We start from the raw sequence: 13407 nt of genomic DNA, 5'->3' as shown, positions 1-13407 counted from the left end.
AAGGCTCTCTATGCGCAGCAAGAGTCAATTTTTGCTAGTCAGGAATATGGAATCACAATTTTTTTCAAAGAAGAGGGAGGATCTCGATGCTAGGATGGTAGACAAGTGCAAATGAGTGTGAATGAGCTCCTCCATGTTTTTTTATTATTTGATTTTGGTGTCTAAGTTATTAATGTGGTAGGATGGCCCACCTCATCAATTCACTTTCTTTTTGAGTTTTGTAGCCTTAAGACTTCTTCTTGTAACTTTATAACCTTAGTAACAATATCACATCTGAAAACATAAATTACATTTGAAATCAAGTGTTATTTAACAAATTTACCTATTTCTACCCCTCATTTGCGGGATTTATACATGAAATGACAGATTTTGTGACCTTAACCCTAATGACCTAATGGTCACACTGAGCTGAATGGAGACCATGATGATGTGAATAAAGTGATTTTAATTTTGTTTTCATGATGGCGGACTCAACTGAGTGATGAAAGTGATCAACATATGAAATTCTTGAGAGAGTGGAAATAGCCCTAGACACACTAGCCAATGACCAAATTTTTATTTGAAGACACACTGAAATGACAAAAAATTGACTTGACACCCTAACAAAACCATGTAAGAGCATATTTTATCATTGGTGAAAGACTTAACTGACTGAAACTAACACCCTCACAAATAAACTTACTTTTTTTGTGACTTGGGAACCCAACCAATTCATTAGCAAAACAATATTATGCCCAACCCAAAGTTTGCCTTTCTCTGAAATTGATTTGTCCACGCCTTTTCACAACCATAGGCTTGCCTCTTACAAGTCCTATTATGAACGTCTCCTAAAACGCTTCATTCTTGGGACACCTGGAATTCACTGGCACTCCTTGGCACACACTCTTATTTGTTCATTTCCAAGCATTTTGACCTAGTTCTCCTTTGTGTTCCCCTGACTCTCCCTAACACTCCTCACCATCCATTGAAATTGTCTTCAAATGTGTTAGTAGACCTTTTCATTCCTTGGCATGCCCTGACACTCCTTAGCTATCATGCCCTCACAATTACCCTTACTTTCTTTTAGAGTTGGACAGAACCCAACCAAGTCTTGCCCCGACTACAACAACTGAACCAAGTTATAGTTACTACAACTAGACTATGCATTGTTCACCTATGAACTGCTTATAACACATCTTAGGCTACTCATGTCCAATCTCAACTAATCCCACTTAATAAGTTACCAATTCAAGGCTCACGTCCAACCATGGCCACAAAACAACTAAGAAACACAGTTTACATCTTGACATGCCATAGCACATGGCACATCTAACAATCCCTTAGCCCTATGTGGTGTGTGTTAACATCCCCTACATTTATTGGCATGCTTTGCACTCCCTAGCACAGCCTAGCACTCTCTGAAATCCCCTGAAACTCTAGCATGCCTTGGCACTGCCTAGCATATAACCTTATCATTCCCTCCTTATAACACTTGGAACTCGTTGACACTCCCTATCACACACTCTTATCTCTTCATTTCCATGAATTTTGAACTAGTTCTCCCTTGTGTTTTTATGGCACTCACTAACATTCACTGGTATGCATTGACACACCGTGGAACATGGAACATCTTGGTATGTTTCCTTGGCACTCTAGCATTCCTTGGCACTACCTAACATATCTTATCGCTCCCTCCTTACCACACCTACAACTCACTAACACCCCCTGTCACACACTCTTATTCATTCATTTCCATGTATTTGAAACTAGTGAACCCTTTTGTTTCCTTGGCACTCCATAACACTCCCTGACATGCATTCGCACACCCTAGCACCTAGCACATCTTGGCATGTTTCTCTGGCCTTTAGTCTGCCTTAACATTGTCTATCATACCTTGTTACTCCCTCAGCACACTTGTATCTCACTGACACTTCTCGTCACAAACTCTTATTTGTTCATTTGCATGCACAAATTTGACCTAGTGCTACCTTGTGTTTCCCTGGCACTCGCTAACACATCCTAGCACATGTTGACACACCCTGGCACATGGAACATCTTGGCTACATGTCACCTTGGCAATCTAGCATGACTTAGAGCAACCTAGCATACTATGTCACTCTCTCCTTAACACACTTGGAACTCACTAACACTCCCTGTTACACACTCTTATTCTTTCATTTCCATGCATTTTGACCTACTGCTCCCTTATGTTTTTCTGGCACTCCCTAACAGTCCTTAGCACGCATTGGCACACCTTGGCACTTGGCACATCTTGGTATGCTTCCCTAGCACTCTAGCATGCCTTGGCAACAATGCATAGCATACCTTGTCACTCGCTCCATAGCACACTTGGAACGCACTGAATGTAATGTTCCAAACTAGGAAAAATAGTGTTATGCAAAGTAGACAATAAAAATAACACCATAAAATTAAATAAAACCATTAGACCACAAAATTGTTTGGCATGTGTTGGCATGCCTTTTCATGCCTTAGCATGCCCTCACACTCCTTAGCTATCATGCTATCACAACTACCCTTACATTTTTTGCAACATGGGAACCCAACAAAATCCTACCTCAGCTATAACAACAACTTAACTATAACAACAACTTGACCAAGTTATAATTACTACAACTAGACTGGTATTTCACCTCCATTCTTGGGGTTTACTGGCACTTTAAAATATTACATTGCCATTCTGATATACTAGGGATTTACATTTGTAATTCTAATCTTCTTGTGCTTCTTTACGTATTTTCCATCCATGCAGTGATTGTTTTTCTCTAACTGATAAATTTCTTCTTCCAACAGTTGGAAAAATAAAAATATCACTATAAACTTGCCAGTCAAGTATAATTGTTTATTACCTTGGAAACTATGTAGGTGCTTGATAAGGATGGTGGATTTATTTCAAAAGGTAACCTGGAAAGTGGTGCAAGCTTGACAGTAGAAATGGATCTTCAAACTATGGGGTGCCCTATCATAGTGGAGAATATGAGTCAGCCCCGAGAATTGCTTATAGAGGTCAATTAATTTCTTAGATTGACAAGGTTTTTATATTGCATTCAATAACTCATTTTTGTTATTTTGAGACATGGTTTAACATTGTCATGATATATTCTATTAGTTTTCACCAATATTATAGATTCTTTGTGAGGAGCAGGGGCTCTTCCTTGAAATAGATGACATCTTTTGAGGCTTGCGGCTTCTGATTTTAATGGGAGTCATGGAAGCTCACAGTGACAATATTTGGGCTCGCTTTGTTGTTGAGGTAATGCCATGATTGAAAACAAGATAATTAACTCTCAAACCTCTGATTCCATGTAAATCTTCCTCTTTTATTTGTGTTTGGTTGCTTGAGCAGACCATAGACTTCAAGGATTGGCATTTGGATTTATAATGAGAACAGGGTATGCAATTTATTTTAAGCCTATGTGTGTTTCTAGAGTTGGAGAAAAGTGCCAAACCAAATAAATTTCTATGGTTGATGCTTAATAACTAATGCTTAGAGATTGTTCTTGAGAATTTGATTGTGTAGGGTTGTAGACCATAAGATACTCTAGCTATCAACCTCTATATTTCACCTTATGTTCTCTATGTTATGGCATATAAAATTCTGAAGGCACCACTAGTAGAAAATGAGAAATTAGTGACTAGGTGACTAAAAAAGTTAGTCACCACAACTTTTACAAGTGAAATACTACAAAAAATGAGCAATATTAAGTGACCCAACTAAAAATGACTAATATAAATGACTAATTTAGTCCCAGGATAAAATATATGACTAGCTAATAAGTAATAAAACTCAAAATGACTAATGTGAATGACTAGTTTAGTCTAGGAACAAAAAAATGACTACCTACCAAGTACTACAATAATATGAATCAATGGTTTACGTTAGTCATTTTAATTGTGTACAATAAGATACATTTCAATGAAAGTAAAGCCACTAGGAACCGCAATGAGAAAAAGATCCAAGCCCGTATGAAGAGCTCACCACCTCAACATATACATCAATGCAATATCAATAAAAGACATAAGGTCAATACCATCAACGCAACACACATGCAAGTTTCCATAAATGTAAGACATGTGCCCTTCACCCTCAATAGGATACACAAAAAACATATGGACACCACCATCATCAAAACACACATGCATATATCCATCATTGAAAGGTTGTTAAGTTATGTAGGATAATGTGCCTTTGAAGTAGGTCTACGTGGTTGACTTATTGTGAAAAGCACATAAAACATGAGAGAAATCCTTTGAGTTTGGTTATAGAAAATGCCTAACAAGAATCCGTGATATTTAGAGGTGTTGTGTCTCTACTTCTCCCTTTAAATCATTGACTTGCTTGCTTTTCTTTGCAATCCAAAGGCCTTGTGCAATCTATAGGTGGAACCCTACAAGGGTTTGAGGTATGTGCCATTGATTTGAGAAGGAGATGAGTTCCTCTCGTCATTTTCATTATCAATCCTGTAACTACTTGTATCACCCTTCATTATCAATATTCAATATCTACATGTAACATTTTGTATCACCCTCGAATCCAAAAGTGAGAATGAGATCATTGATACCTTGTGAACCTCAATCAATAGTTGATTCACAAAAAAATGTAATCAATAGTAAATTCATGAAGAACTAATATATTGTAAGAAAGAATTGAATATGAGTGAGGAAAATAACATTTTCCCCTTTTAATCTCCCAAAATAAACTTAATATTTAAAAAAAAACTTAATATTACATGACAAAATTTCCATTTTATGTTTAAATAATGTTTTTTTAATTAGAAAATAAAAACCCACCATACCAATTATCCAATATAGCATAATTAGATAAAAAAAACCATTTAATGGTGGCTCACATTCCAAATTCCCACCACTCTATTTACAAAACCTATGAAAAGAGACTCATGTTCCAAAGCGAGTAAGAGGAGGGAGGTGCAAAATAAAGTTTATGTTTGAAATTAATAGATATGCCATTAATTAATTAATGAAAATGAATGAAAAAGAAAGGAAGAAGTCATAAGTAAGAGATTTTTTGTTTTTATGGGTGTGTGGATTGGTAAGAAGAGGGAAAAGATGACTAGGAATCACAGGGAGGAAGAATTCAAGGTGAAGCCATAAGATAGTGTAGGTTTTTCTTGTTTTTTTTGTTATTTTGTGTTTTTTTTTTAGTAAGCTACTTGAATTGTGATCATAGATGGAAAAAAATAAGAGATTTTCTGTTTTCGTGGGTGGGTGGATTGGCAAGAAGAGGGAAAAGACGAGGAATCACAGAGAGGAAGAATTCAAGGTGGTTGCTTTTGGAAATCGATAATAATACTTATTGATCTGTGTATTTGATATGGCATTAGCGCACCAATGAGCTAATGTTTCATAGTTGACTTCTACTAGGAGGTCTTCCCATGGTAAGCCTGGGCATCTGTAAATGCAGAAACACTTTCATCTACAGGAAATTAGAAAGACATCAACATGTTTTAGGCATGTATTATTTTTTTGCTTTCAATCTCTGCTCTGCACTATTTTTTAAGTTACCAAATATCATTCGTAAACTATATATTCAGCTGAATGTTCAATATATTAAACAAAACACAAGTAATGGACTCGAATTTGGTTAGCCCTTGTTGAATGCTTGTTTATGATTCTGTCAACTCATCTTGACCACACCACCCAAGCCCACCCCAAGGAACTACCAAAATTGAAAGACAATATATAGAAAATAAACATACCCTGAACTTAGTCCCGAGGGTTAGCTTAGCTAGTCGAGTCCCGGTCTGTAAAATACTTCTTCTATTGAGAGTTCACAAGTTCAATTCACTCAACACTATCAGGGTCAAGCTTCATGGTTAATCCAACGGTAAGTGAATCCTTTGGGCAGATCTACATGGCACAAATATTCCTTAGATGTAACAGTTACCATTCTCCAAGAAATTTGAACCACATAAAATAATGGGCTACCTAGGATTATTTGAATTTATTAATAACATTATTCATAGAATTAGATATATTTTCCACCTCCTTAAGGGTTAGTTAATATTGGAGTCGTCTACAGAGGTGGAGGAATTTCTCGGACGACCAAAAGTGGTTGAAATCTGGGCCAAAAAAAAAACAAAAAATCTTGTAGATGTAGTGTTTGAATCATATTTTTGATGGTGGAAATAGATTCAACACCATCAAAAACCTCTAAGGCACCTAAAATTATGAAGTTTGACGGCTTTTACTTGGATTTACAAAAATCCCTACTGGATTTTTTCAAAATATGACTGGAATTTCCATAACTTTCAAAGCAAAAAAACATAATCATTAGACTACGACGTTAATATTCCCCTTATGTGTAAACCTCATGTTCTCTTTCCCTCTTTATATAAACATACTAGAAAAATATTTTATACTTTCATGTAATAGATCATAAAAACATTTTTCAAAATAATTTTTATTTATAAATTTTATTGATACCTCAATACAAAATTATCATTTTGTAGACGCCTTTGGAAGAAACCTCCTACTCAATAATAACAACATAAAAAATGGACAAACTATTAAAATCTAATTTTGGGCCACTCTAAAATCTAAAATTTAAAATTGACCCAGTAAAAGTTAATTTCCCGCAAATAAATTTACAAATTGCTAAAATCTAGTCATTTAATTTCCCTCCTTCCCCTTCCCTGCTACTTTTCTTCCTTAGCAGGTTGGGAGAGGGCTCAAAGCCAATAACATTGATTAGCTAGGGATTTTACTATAAATAAATTCTATTTCATACTAGGCTTTTGGGTAGAATTAACATTGTAGTCCCTTCCTGGTTTGTAGTGCCAAATGTCGCGGAAAGAGAAATACTAGAAGGTAGGCAACAAATGATACTTAGGGCTCTTATCAAAGCGTTTCCTCAGGGGTGAAAATATGATTGTGATATCCCATAATATGAGGGGCATAGGGATGGCCTCCCAACAACGATCCATGAATAGGCTGATTGAAAAACATCTGCCATCCGTTATGTACATTCAAGAGACTACGTGTTCAGCTGAAGCAGCTCAGAAGGTCCTCTCCCGGTGGTTGAGGATGGGTAAGTTGCATCCTCCACAATAGTTATACAATTTTGGATATGTAGAATGCTATCCAGGTCAAGAGCGTATAATGAGAAAACAAGAAATAACCTCCCAACCAGATCCTCTACCTGTAAATAGCAATATGACCCTCCTCTTTTTCAATTTATTGCAGTTGGGACAATTTGAAGAAGGCTTAGATATTACATGCTTATGGTGATATTAATGGCCACCTAGAGCCTTTAGAGAGTGCAGGGATGAGACACTTGGAAAGAATGGCTACTGCTTATGCTAAGTGATACATACAGACCAAAGGCACATTGTTCAGTCTGTATGGAGAGAACATATACTGGGAGTGGCAAGGATTGGCAGCCTTATTATGCACTGTTTTATGGCTTGTAACACCGTTTACTCTGCAAATGAAGTGTGCTGGAATTGTTGAAAAGAAATAGAGAATTGATAAGGCCAAGACTGAGACAGCTGAATATTGAAATGATCCTTCAAAGTTGAAGCAACAAGGTGATCATAGGAGTGAGAGTTTAGCAAATGAAACCCTGAAGATCAATGACAAACTATCTTAAGGAAGTGGATTCAGAATATGAAGATGCGGAGGATGTTGATAAGTCTGATCTTTGAATTACTCTCTGAATTTCTCAACTGACGAGGACAAAGACGACTTTGAGCTGAAGGAATCAAAAGAGGAGTTTTAAGTAGATGAAGATGATGCCTTTCAATGTGGGCATGAGGATTTGTTCAGCCCTCAGCTTGGTGATTCTACAAGCCTTTCACTAGTCTTGCTAGGATAGAGAGATTTCTGATATCTCCAAAAAGTTTTCATTCACTGTCATCATGAAGAATTGTTTCGGGCATCGATTAAGGAAAAATTTCCATGATGAACCTATTTGGGTGCTTGGGCATCACATTGTAAGTTTCTCTTTCTATCTATTTCATTTATGTTGGATGTCGTACATGTATTATAATGAAGAGGATCCATGTCAGTCTGTAGAAAAACTATTTCCACTTATGGATTTTAAAGAAAGAGAGATTCAGATGGGTTATGAGATTTCGAGTGGAGGTTTCCTCGAGTCAATAATTACAACATTTACCTTCAAGAAAGAATTGAAGTTTTCCTCATCGTTATGAAGTTTTTGGAAGGAAATTGCTACAAATAAAGACAAGTTGTTGAGTCAATTAGAACCTGAAACCTCCCGTGTTGTACTAGATTAAGGCTTGCACTTAAAATAAGTAGAAAATCCTCTACCTATAAGCTATGTCACAAGGTTCGTTGAAATTTAACCATGAGGTTTGAATTTTGGCGAACCTTAAATTTTTTTTTGAGGTTCGCCGAACCTAATCGAACCTCATAGCGATTGACCAAGTTCATAGATCAAAACTCATAACCTCATGTCACAACTCGAGCTTGTAATTTATCCTTGTAGTTTCCATGTCTATGATAACTTTTTTGATGTTTACTGATGTTGATTTCTTACTATTTTATCCTATAATTCATTATATATATATATATATATATATATATATATATAACCTAATGGCAAACCTCATTCGAACCTCATCAAAAAATTCGAACTCAAGCTGAACCCAATCATTGTCGAACCCTAACTCGAATGCAAACCATGCGACATTACCTGTAAGTAGCAATACGACCCTCCTCTTTTTCAATTCATTACAGTTGGGATGATTTGACATCCTCATCAACATTGGTTTCTTATTTCTTTATCTGGAATCCAAGCACTTTCATGGATTGTATTTGGGGTAGTAAATTGGACATGAGAAGAAATTCAAAGCTACAACACGTCTAAAGTCTCTATATCTCTGGTGGCTTATGAATTTCATTCTGAATACAATATTCTTGATCTCTATAATCATCAAGTTGACGTCGACAACTCCTAATCCATATAGTATTCTCCCTCTTGATGACATTTTTGCATTGATAATTTTCCCTACCCATGGATTTTTGCTGGCATTAGCTCTCAAAGGGACTACAAGAATCACCATTGTTGAAGAAACATAAAAAAATTACATGAACCTCTTCTCGATGGTAGCACTTTGAATTCTGGCACTAAGAAGAATTAATAACCCCTTATGCTACAACATGTATTTTTTCAAGGGCTACATGGTTATGGTTGAATCCTGTATTGAACAAAGGTTACATAAATGCTTTGCAATTGATAGATATTCCTACATTGGCACCCAGTGATAGCACTGAAAATATGTTTTAACTTTTTAAAATCAAACTGGTCTAACAACATAGTGGAAAACCAACACCCTATACACCTTACATTGCTTCGATGCTTTTCGCCAAATCTTGCACTTACTACATCCCTGGCCATTGCAAAATTGTGTGTGATGTATATTGGCCCAGTTTTGATACAAAATTTTTTTGATTTTACATTTGGAGATCAGAGCTTTCCTTATGAAGGCTTTGTACTTGTATTCATACTATTTCAGCAAAATCCAATGAGGTTCTTTGTTCCCATCAATATAACTTTCAATGTCATAAGTTGGGCATGTTGATAAGGTCTACTCTAATCACAACTTTATATAGAAAGGGTTTAAGATTGTCAAGCTCCACTAGGCAAGCTCATGGTGTTGGCCAGATTGTAAATTACATGGTCATGGATGCTCAACAACTTTCGGATGCGATGTTTCAGCTTCATTACATCTGGATGATGCCTCTACAAGTTGGGGCTGCTTTATCAATCTTGTTTGAGGTTTTGGGCATTTCTATGTTGTCTGGTTTTGTTTACATGGCACTAATAATGGGCATTGTAGCTTGGGGATCCAAGAGAAATAGGAGATATGAGTTCCAATTAGTGAAAATGTGTGATCTTAATACAACTAATGATTTTTTGAATTATATGAGGGTTATCAAACTTCAAGCATGGGAAGACCATTTCCAAACACATGTAGAGTCTTTTAGGAATTCCAAATATGAATGGCTCTGAAAAAGTATGTATTCTATTTTAGTGAATATAATTACTCTATGAAGCATGCCTTCACTTGTTTCAGCAGTGACATTCACTACATGGAGCATGCCTTCACTTGTTTCAGTAGCGACATTCACTACATAGAGCACGCCTTCACTTCTTTTAGTAGTGACATTCACTACATACATTTTTGTAGGAGAAAAACCTATAGAAAGGAAGGTGTTCACTGCAAAATCAATTTTCAAAATTCTTCAAGAACCCATTAGGAACATTCCTCAAGCTTTAATATCTATCTCACAAGCAATGGTGCCCTTGGAAAGACTTGATAGGTATATGACCAAGAAGGATCTTGATCCTGAGGTAGTCGAAAGGTTACCGCCAGGCAAAGAGATTGTTGTTGTAGTTGAAAATATTACTTTCTTCTGGGATGAAGAGGAATCCAAATCCACTCTTCAAAATATCCACCTTGAGGTTTGAAGTGGATCTTTGGTGGCAATTTTTGGCATAGTTGGATCCAGGAAGTCCTCTTCATTGTCATCCATTCTTGGGGACATGCCAAAACTCTCTAGTATGGTATAACTACTATCCCTACTATCATATTTACTTTCATCTCCATATTCCTCTTTTAGTATTCCACTACATTAAAGATATGTATTTATAACTTGATAACATTATCAAGATAAGTGTTACAAAATTTGTTATAGTTTCCTATTCAAACTTAGGCCAATAGAGAAAACAAGCCAAACTTACTTGCTTGCAAGTCAAACTTACTTCTTGTCCAGTACAAAATTGACATTCTTTTAAGAAAATATTAGCCTAGTTTGCCTGAGTTTTTCCCGTGTTTGAGCTGGTCACTTACTCTCCAATCTCACCCAAGTTTTCACAGAGCCAAGTTTTGTAAGTATAAGAACCAAAACATGGGAAATCTCCTTCTGCCAGAGAAATGTGAGATTGCAATAGGTACAAACCAAGGAAAAACGTATACTGAAAAGAAGAAAATTGTACTCATTAGAAGTTTTGATTGTGAAGGACTCATATGACTAGTTGTTCTTAGTACGCTAAACTTAATTTATTGCAAGATAACTAGATGAAAGAAATGATAGTCAAAAGTAACAAAGACAGTAGTTGACTTGAAAAATGACACTTCAAAGGTATAATAGACTTGTTTTCTGTTAATTAATTATTCATTGATTCATCAAACATGATTTGTTCTCTTAGATTTCTTTCCCTCATTCAAACTAAATAGCTCTATTAGATTGAACTCTAGTTCTCACCAATTTTGTCAGAAATCACTTAGATCTAGGATCTCTGTCTCTTTAATAGAAACAAAATAATTTTACTAGAGATGTAACCTTTGCAATGAAAGCCCTTACTACTTGTATGGAAGTTTTAAAACTGAATTTACATTTTCTTTGTGCTCAATTTCAACTATTTTTTTATCTCTTCTCAACATTATTTTCCTTTTCCTGCCTCTTTTTCCTAACTAAAACTTTATTTTGTCGTACCTCTTACCTTGCGGTTCCTTTGCTGAATTTTTTCCTTCTTGACCTCATAGTTGATGATGGTTTCTTCTCTCTTATTTTGCAACTTTATTTCTTTACATTTATTTTAATTCCAATTAGAGTTGTCTTCCAAGTTCACTTTAGTATTTGATGGGGGTTTTCCTTGATCCTTCACTTTCTTAGGTTTGTTGTGTAACCCATTCTCCTTTTTCCCTTCTCCTTGCATCTCAAAACCCTTCTTTCCTTTAGTATTTAGGTTATGGATGTTGAATTTCCACGATCTTGGGTCTAGGATAGAATCTTAAAATATCTAATGCTACCAAACCAAGAATCTCAACAATACTACTTTGCACAACATAATATAAACAATATTAAATAACACATGCACAGAATATAGACAACTTTTTAGAATTTTTAACCCAACTTCGTTATATTAAACAAAATATAATACAACAATCTAGGGCTCCCGTACCAAGGATAATGGCCCTCATACATCCACTAGTACAAGATACAAACTGGGGCTTGGTGTCAGTCCATCGACAATCAATCTACCCTCAACAACATACTTTGACCATCTAGTTGATGTAGTCAACTCTCTCAGCTCCCCTCGGTCATACCCTGTACTTGCTCGGTCCTTCGGCTCCCAATCAATAGCTCCTACCTCTATCAATGATCCAAGTCCATCTAGCCATTGAACCTCGGCTGTCAATCTGCTCTCTAGTTGTGCCATATTCCATAAAGGCCACAACACATCGATATTCCTATTGAGTTGTTCACAACTCTGCTTGTGAACAACTCTCAACTGCCTATTGTTGCTCCTCAGCTACTCAAGGACTTCAGCCCACTATGGTCTTCGTGCATTGCATTGATGAAGACCAACATAGGGCACAGAGGGCTACCACCTATCACTGCAAGATGTCCATCTCCCACAATGAACACAGGCTAGGAGGACTACCCATCATCTATTTTAGAAGTCTTTCTCCACACATAAGTCTTAGGCTCCACAATTACTCCTGGTTGATTAGACCCTTGAGCTCAACAACTTCCTCTCTCGTAACTACCTTTGTCCATCAAGGTGTTTCTCACCAGGCTCCAACTTGGACATTATCATGCTGTCCTCCAACAGACCATAAGTGCCCAATCAATTTCCACACTTGTTCCACTCTCACACTGCCCTCCAACAATCCACGAGTGACTAAGTCCATGATCTAGCATTTGCACCTAGTTAGGGCATCCCCGCACCTAGGAGACCCTTACACACGGTTTCCCATGGACTTCTCCACATCCACCCTTTTCTCTGCAATAGAGGAGCTATTGCACAAATCTAGGATCCAAACTTCACTCTGAAGCTCCCCATTGGTTAGGGCTTCTAACATGCCACGTCAACCCTACCTCCTTGGCTTCCACAGGTTACAACAATCTGTCCACACTAGGACACCTACATCACTCCATAGTGGGATCTGATCCTAGTTGGAGTTCCTTCATGCCCAAGGCAACTCCAACAAATGGATCCCAATAAAATTTAATTTAGATTGATCCAAATACTGGTAAAACATTTGACCCAACACAAGGCAAACTTAGCTTCAGTTCTGATATATTTCTGTTGTCCCTAGTTAGGGTGCTTGCATGCTGCAACAACCCTAAATATACCACCCAAACAACCTCGAATCAATGTGATCTAACCATGGGATTGTGCCCACCTATTGTGTTTTTTCTGGGCATATACCACCCCAAACAGCCTTGCGTAGATGCCTTCCTATGGTGGTATGGCTTGCGGCCTACCATAGTTAAGATCCAATGCCTACAACCCACACAAAACAGGGTTTAACTCACCTCGTTGCTGCCATATCAATCCTGCGTTCAACCTTTAACACCCTCGGCCTAGCTGCAACATGGGATAATCCTCAATGCAGTCACAAGAGGCTCCAAAAT

Source organism: Pinus tabuliformis, chromosome 3_2, assembly GCF_031772625.1.
Source record: "Pinus tabuliformis cultivar Carrire ecotype Pingquan chromosome 3_2, CPIR1, whole genome shotgun sequence".
Classification (NCBI taxonomy): Eukaryota; Viridiplantae; Streptophyta; class Pinopsida; order Pinales; family Pinaceae; genus Pinus; species Pinus tabuliformis.
Note: the sequence above shows the minus strand (reverse complement) of the source record.